Here is an 8,586-nt window from a genome sequence, read left to right as displayed (position 1 = left end):
CTCTTCACCCCAAATTGTCCCATCACCCCAAACTGACCCATCAACCCAAACTGATCCATCACCCCAAACTGACCCATCACCCCAAACTGATCCATCTCCCCAAACTGACCCATCACCCCAATCTGACACTTCACCCCAAAATGACCCATTATCCATAATTGACTCATCACCACAAACTGACACATCACCCCATACTGACCCATTACCCCAAACTGACCCATCACCCCAAACTGACTCATCACCCCAAACGGACGCATCACCCTAAACAGACTCACAACCAAAAATTGACACATTTCACCAAACCGACTCTTCAGCCACAAACTGACCCATCACCCCAAACTGACCCATCACCGCAAACTGACTCATCACCCCAAACTGACTCATGGCCCCAAACTGACGTATCACCCCAAATTGTCCCATCACCCAAAACTGACACTTCACCACAAACTGAACCATCACCCAAATTGACACTTCAGCAAAAACTGACTCATCACTCCAAACTGACTCTTCATCCCAAACTGACCCATCACCCCAAACTGACCCATCACCGCAAACAGACTCATCACCCCAAAGTGACTCATCACTCCAAACTGACTATTCACCCCAAATTGTCCTATCACCCAAAACTGACACTTCACCACAAACTGAACTATCACCCAAATTGACACTTCAGCAAAAACTGACTCATCACTCCAAACTGACTCTTCATCCCAAACTGACCCATCACCCCAAACTGACCCATCACCGCAAAACAGACTCATCACCCCAAAGTGACTCATCACTCCAAACTGACTATTCATCCCAAATTGACCCATCACACCAAACTGATCCATCACCGCAAAATGACTCATCACACCAAACTGACTCATCGCCCCAAACTGACGCATCACACAAAACTGACGCATCACCCTAAACTGAACCATGACCCCAAATTGAAGCTTCACCCCAAACTGACCCATCACCCCAAACTGACTCTTCACCCCAAAGTGACACATCATCCATCATTGACTCATCACCACAAACTGACTCATCACCCCATACTGACATATTACCCCAAATTGACCCATCACCCCAAATTGACTCATCACCCCAAACTGAACCACCACCCCAAACAGACTCATAAACAAAAATTGACACATTTCCAAAACCGATTCATCACCCACAAACTGACCCATCACCCACAAACTGACCCATCACCCCAAACTGGCCCATCACCCTAAACTGACCCATCACCCCAAACTGACCCATCACCCCAAGCTGACCCATCACCCCAAACTGAACCATCACCCCAAACTGACCTATCACCCTAAACTGACGCATCTCCCCACTGACTCATCATCCCAAACTGACCCATCACCCCAATCTGATTCATCACCCCTAACTGACCCATCACCCTAAATTGTCCGATCACCCACAATTGACTCATCACCACAAACTGACCCATTAACGCTGACTGACCCATCACATTAAACTGACCCATTACCCAAAATTGACTCTAGACCACAAACTGACCCATCACCCCACAGTGACTCTTCACCAAAAACTGACTCATCACTCCAAACTGATTCATCACCCCTAACTTACCCATCACCCTAAATTGTCCGATCACCCAAAATTGACTCATCACCACAAACTGACCCATTAACGCAAACTGACCCATCACATTAAACTGACCCATCACCCAAAATTGACTCTAGACCACAAACTGACCCATCACCCCACAGTGACTCTTCACCAAAAACTGACTCATCACTCAAAACTGACTCATCACCCCAAACTGACCCATCACCCTAAACTGACCCATCAACACAAACAGTCTCATCATCCCAAACAGAAGCACCACCAGAAACTGACCCATCACCCCAAACTGACCCATCACCGCAAACTGAATCATCACCCCAAACTGACTCATGGCCCCAAACTTACGTATCAACCAAACTGACGCATCACCCCAAACTGAACCATCACTAAAAACTGACTCATCACTCCAAACTGACTCTTCACCCCAAACTGTCCCATCAACACAAACTGACCCATCATCCCAAACTGACCCATCACCCCAAACTGATGCATCACCCACAAACTGACTCATCACCCCAAATTGACCAATCACCCCAAACTGACTCATCACCTCAAATTGACCGATCACCCAAAACTGAATAATCACCCCAAAGTGACTCATCGCCCCAAACTGACGCATCATCCGAAACTGAAGCCCCACCCCAAAAGACTCATGACCAAAACCTGACCCATTTCACCAAACCGACTAATCACCCACAAACTGACCCATCACTCCAAACTGGCCCATCACCCCAAACTGACCCATCACCCCAAACTGAACGATCACCCCAAAATGAACCATCACCCCAAACTGACTTATCACCAAAAACATACTCATCACTCCAAACTGACTCAACACCCGAAAAAGACCCATCACCCCAAACAGACCAATCAATCCAAACAGACTCATCAGCCCAAACTGACCCATCACCCCAAACTGATTCATCACCTCAAACTGACCCATCACCCCAAACTGACCCATCACCCCAAACTGAACCATTACCCCAAACTGACCCATCACCCCAAACTGACTTATCACCAAAAACATACTCATCACTCCAAACTGACTCATCACCCCAAACTGACCCATCACCCACAACCGACCAATCAATCCAAACTGACTCATCATCCCAAGCTGACCCACCACCCCAAACTGATTCATCACCCCAAATTGACCCATCACCCCATATTGTCCCATCACCCAAAACTGACACTTCACCACAAACTGAACCATCACCCAAATTGACTCTTCACTATAAACTGACTCATCACTCCAAACTGACTCTTCACCCCAAACTGACGCATTACCAGAAAATTACTCATCACCAAAAACTGACTCATCGCTCCAAACTGACTCATCACCCCAAACTGACCCATCACCCCAAACTCACTCATCACCCCAAACTAACGCACCACCCCAAACAGACTCATAACCAAAAATTGATACATTTCACCAAACCGACTCATCACCCACAAACTGACCCATCACCCCAAACTGGCTCATCACCCTAAACTGACCCACCACCCCAAACTGACCCATCACCCCAAATTGACCCATCATCCCATATTGTCCCATCACCCAAAACTGACACTTCACCACAAACTGAACCATCACCCCAAATTGACTCTTCACTAAAACTGACTCATCACTCCAAACTGACTCTTCACCCCAAACTGACGCATTACCCCAAAATTACTCATCACCAAAAACTGACTCATCGCTCCAAACTGACTCATTACCCCAAACTGACCCATCACCCCAAACTGACTCATCACCCCAAACTGAATCACCACCCCAAACAGACTCATAAACAAAAATTGACACATTTCTCAAAACCGACTCATCACCCATAAACTGACCCATCACCCCAAACTGGCCCATCACCCTAAACTGACCCTTCACCCCAAACTGACCCATCACCCCAACCTGACCCATCGCCCCAAACTGACCCATCACCCCAAACTGAACGATCACCCCAAAATGAACCATCACCCCAAACTGACTTATCACCAAAAACATACTCATCACTCCAAACTGACTCAACACCCGAAAAAGACCCATCACCCCAAACAGACCAATCAATCCAAACAGACTCATCAGCCCAAACTGACCCATCACCCCAAACTGATTCATCACCTCAAACTGACCCATCACCCCAAACTGACCCATCACCTCAAACTGAACCATTACCCCAAACTGACCCATCACCCCAAACTGACTTATCACCAAAAACATACTCATCACTCCAAACTGACTCATCACCCCAAACTGACCCATCACCCACAACCGACCAATCAATCCAAACTGACTCATCATCCCAAGCTGACCCACCACCCCAAACTGATTCATCACCCCAAATTGACCCATCACCCCATATTGTCCCATCACCCAAAACTGACACTTCACCACAAACTGAACCATCACCCAAATTGACTCTTCACTATAAACTGACTCATCACTCCAAACTGACTCTTCACCCCAAACTGACGCATTACCAGAAAATTACTCATCACCAAAAACTGACTCATCGCTCCAAACTGACTCATCACCCCAAACTGACCCATCACCCCAAACTCACTCATCACCCCAAACTAACGCACCACCCCAAACAGACTCATAACCAAAAATTGATACATTTCACCAAACCGACTCATCACCCACAAACTGACCCATCACCCCAAACTGGCTCATCACCCTAAACTGACCCACCACCCCAAACTGACCCATCACCCCAAATTGACCCATCATCCCATATTGTCCCATCACCCAAAACTGACACTTCACCACAAACTGAACCATCACCCCAAATTGACTCTTCACTAAAACTGACTCATCACTCCAAACTGACTCTTCACCCCAAACTGACGCATTACCCCAAAATTACTCATCACCAAAAACTGACTCATCGCTCCAAACTGACTCATTACCCCAAACTGACCCATCACCCCAAACTGACTCATCACCCCAAACTGAATCACCACCCCAAACAGACTCATAAACAAAAATTGACACATTTCTCAAAACCGACTCATCACCCATAAACTGACCCATCACCCCAAACTGGCCCATCACCCTAAACTGACCCTTCACCCCAAACTGACCCATCACCCCAACCTGACCCATCGCCCCAAATTGAACCATCACCCCAAACTGACCTATCACCCCAAACTGACCCATCACCCCACAGTGACTGTTCACCAAAAACTGACTCATTTCTCCAAACTGATTCATCACCCCTAACTGACCCATCACCCTAAATTGTCCGATCACCCAAAATTGACTCATCACCACAAACTGACCCATTAACGCAAAGTGACCCATCACAATAAACTGAACCATTACCCAAAATTGACTCTAGACCACAAACTGACCCATCACCCCACAGTGACTCTTCACCAAAAACTGATTCATCACTCCAAAGTGACTCATCACTCCAAACTGACCAATCACCCTAAACTGACCCATCAACACAAACAGTCTCATCATCCCAAACAGAAGCACCACCAGAAACTGATCCATCACCCCTAATTGACCCATCACCACAAACTGACCCATTAACCCTAACTGTCCCATCACAAAAAACAGACCCACCACTCCAAACTGACTCATTACACAAACTGACCCATCACCCCAAATTGACCCATCACCCCAAACTGACTCATCACACCCGACTGACCCTTCACCACAAACTGATCCATCACCAAAAACTGACTCATCACTCCAAACTGACTCTTCACCCCAAACTGACTCATCACCAAAAACTGACTCATCACTCCAAACTGACTCATCACGCCAAACTGACCCATCAACCCAAACTGACTCGTCACCCCAAACTGACGCACCACCCCAAACAGACTCATAACCAAAAATTGACACATTTCACCAAACCGACTCATCGCCCAAAACTGACGCATCACCACAAACTGACTCATCACCCCAAACTGACGCATCTCCCCACTGACTCATCACCACAAACTGACCCATTAACGCAAACTGACCCATCACAATAAACTGACCCATCACCCAAAATTGACTCATCACCACAAACTGGCCCATCACCCCAAAGTGACTCTTCACCAAAAACTGACTCATCACTCCAAACTGACTCATCACCCCAAACTGACCCATCACCCTAAACTCACCCATCAACCCAAACAGACTTATCACCCCAAAATGACGCACCACCACAAACTGACCCATCACCCCAAATTGACTCAACACCCCAAATTGTCCCATCACCTCAAACTGACCAATCAACCCAAACTGACTCATCATCCCAAACTGACGCATCTCCCCACTGACTCATCACCCCAAACTGACCCATCACCCCAAACGGATTCATCACCCTAAACTGACCCATCACCCCAAATTGACCAATCTCCCCAAACTGACTCATCACACCAAATTGACCCATCACCCCAAACTGAATAATCCCCCCATACTAACTCATCGCCCCAAACTGACGTATCACCCCAAACTGAATAATCACACCAAACTGACTCATCATCCCAAACTGCCGCATCATCCCAAACTGAAGCACCACACTAAACAGACTCATGACCAAAAACTGACCCATTTCCCCAAACCGACTCATCAACCACAAACTGACCCATCACTCCAAACTGGCCCACCACCTATTACTGACCAATCACTCCAAACTGACCCATCACCCCAAACTGACCAATCAACCCAAACTGACTCATCATCCCAAATTGACGCATCTCCCCACTGACTCATCACCCCAATCTGACCCATCACCCCAAACTGATTCATCACCACAAACTGACCCATCACCCCAAAGTGACTCTTCACCAAAAACTGACTCATCACTGCAAACTGACTCATCACCCTAAACTGACCCATCAACCCAAACTGACTCATCACCCCAAACTGACCCATCACCGCAAAATGACTCATCTCCCCAATCTGACTCATCGCCCCAAACTGACGCATCACACAAAATTGACGCATCACCCCAAACTGAACCATCACCCCAAATTGAATCTTCACCCCAAAGTAATCAGCACCCCAAAGTAACCCATCATCCCAAACTGACCAATCAACTCAAACTGACTCATCATCCCAAACTGACGCATCTCCCCACTGACTCAACACCCCAAACTGACCCATGCTCCCAAACTGACCCATGACCAAAAACTGACTCATCACCACAAACTGACCCATTAACCCAAACTGACACATGACCAAAAACTGACCCATCACTCCAAACTGACTCATCATCCCCGACTGACCCATCACCCCAAACTGACCCATCACCAGAAACTGACTCATCACTCCAAACTGACCCATCACCCCAAACTGACGCATCAACCACAAACTGACCCATCACCCCAAACTGCTCCATCACCGCAAATCGACCCATCCCCCCAAACTTATCCATCTCCCCAAACTGACTCTTCACCCCAAACTGACCCATCACCCCAAACTGAGGCATCACACCAGACTGACCCATCACCCCAAACCGATCCATCACCAAAAACTGACTCATCACTCCAAACTGACTCTTCACCCCAAACTGTCCCATCACCCCAAACTGATCCATTTCCCCAAACAGACCCATCACCCCAAACTGACCCATCACCCCAAATTGACCCATCACCCCAAACTGACGCATCACACCAGACTGACCCATCACCCCAATCCGATCCATCACCAAAAACTGACTCATCACTCCAAACTGACTCATCAACCCAAACTGTCCCATCACCCCAAACTGACCCATTACCCCAACCTGATCCATCACCGCACACTGACCCATCACCCCAAACTGATCCATCTCCTCAAACTGACCCATCACCCCAAACTGACTCTTCACCCCAAAGTGACCCATCATCCATAATTGACTCATCACCACAAACTGACTCATTACCCCATACTGACCCATTACCCCAAACTGACCCATCACTCCAAACTGACTCATCACCCCAAACTGATTCATCACCACAAACTGACCCATCACCCCAAAGTGACTCTTCACCCCAAACTGACCCATCACCGCAAACTGACTCATCACCCCAAACTGACTCATGGCCCCAAACTGAAGCATCACACCAAAGTGACGCATCACCCCAAACAGAACCATCACCCCTAATTGAATCTTCACCCAAAGTAATCAGCACTCCAAAGTAACCCATCTCCCTAAACTGACCCATCACCCCTAATTGACTCATCACCCCAAATTGACCAATCTCCCCAAACTGACTTATCACACCAAATTGACTCATCGTCACAAACTGACGCATCATCCCAAACTGAAGCACCACCCTAAATAGACTCATGACCAAAAACTGACCCATTTCACCAAACCGACTCATCACCCACAAACTGACCCATCACTCCAAACTGGCCCATCACCCATTACTGACCAATCACCCCAAACTGCCCCATCACCCCAAACTGACCAATCAACCCAAATGAATCATCATCCCAAACTGACGCATCTCCCCACTGACTCTTCACCCCAAACTGACCCATCACCCCAAACTGATTCATCACCACAAACTGAACCATCACCCCAAAGGGACTCTTCACCAAAAACTGACTCATCACTGCAAACTGACTCATCACCCTAAACTAACCCATCAACCCAAACAGACTCATCACCCCAAACTGACGCACCACCACAAACTGACCCATCACCCCAAATTGACTCTTCACCACAAACTGACCTGTTGTAGAGAGTCGAAAGATATATATAGACTTAGGCATTAGGCACCTGCTGGATATTTAGAACTCACATAAGCTTAATTGGCCACACATAAAATGGCTGCCCAGGGTATGATGGGAAATCAGGTAGTCAAGCTGTGAACTGTTGAATGTTCAATGACCGAGCAATAACGCTGTGAGGCCCAATATAGGAATGCCTTGGATGCAGGATAAGAATAATGAGGAGAGAACCCATCTCCCATATTCAAGGCCATAAACCAATTAATTCCCCAGGAAGAAAGAGATAAGAGAACCCATCTCCTGTAAACAAGGTTAGAAACCAATTATTTCTCCAAGAA

This window comes from Pristiophorus japonicus, unplaced genomic scaffold (genome assembly GCF_044704955.1).
Source record: "Pristiophorus japonicus isolate sPriJap1 unplaced genomic scaffold, sPriJap1.hap1 HAP1_SCAFFOLD_33, whole genome shotgun sequence".
NCBI classification, from domain to species: domain Eukaryota; kingdom Metazoa; phylum Chordata; class Chondrichthyes; family Pristiophoridae; genus Pristiophorus; species Pristiophorus japonicus.
This window is presented reverse-complemented; position numbering follows the sequence as displayed.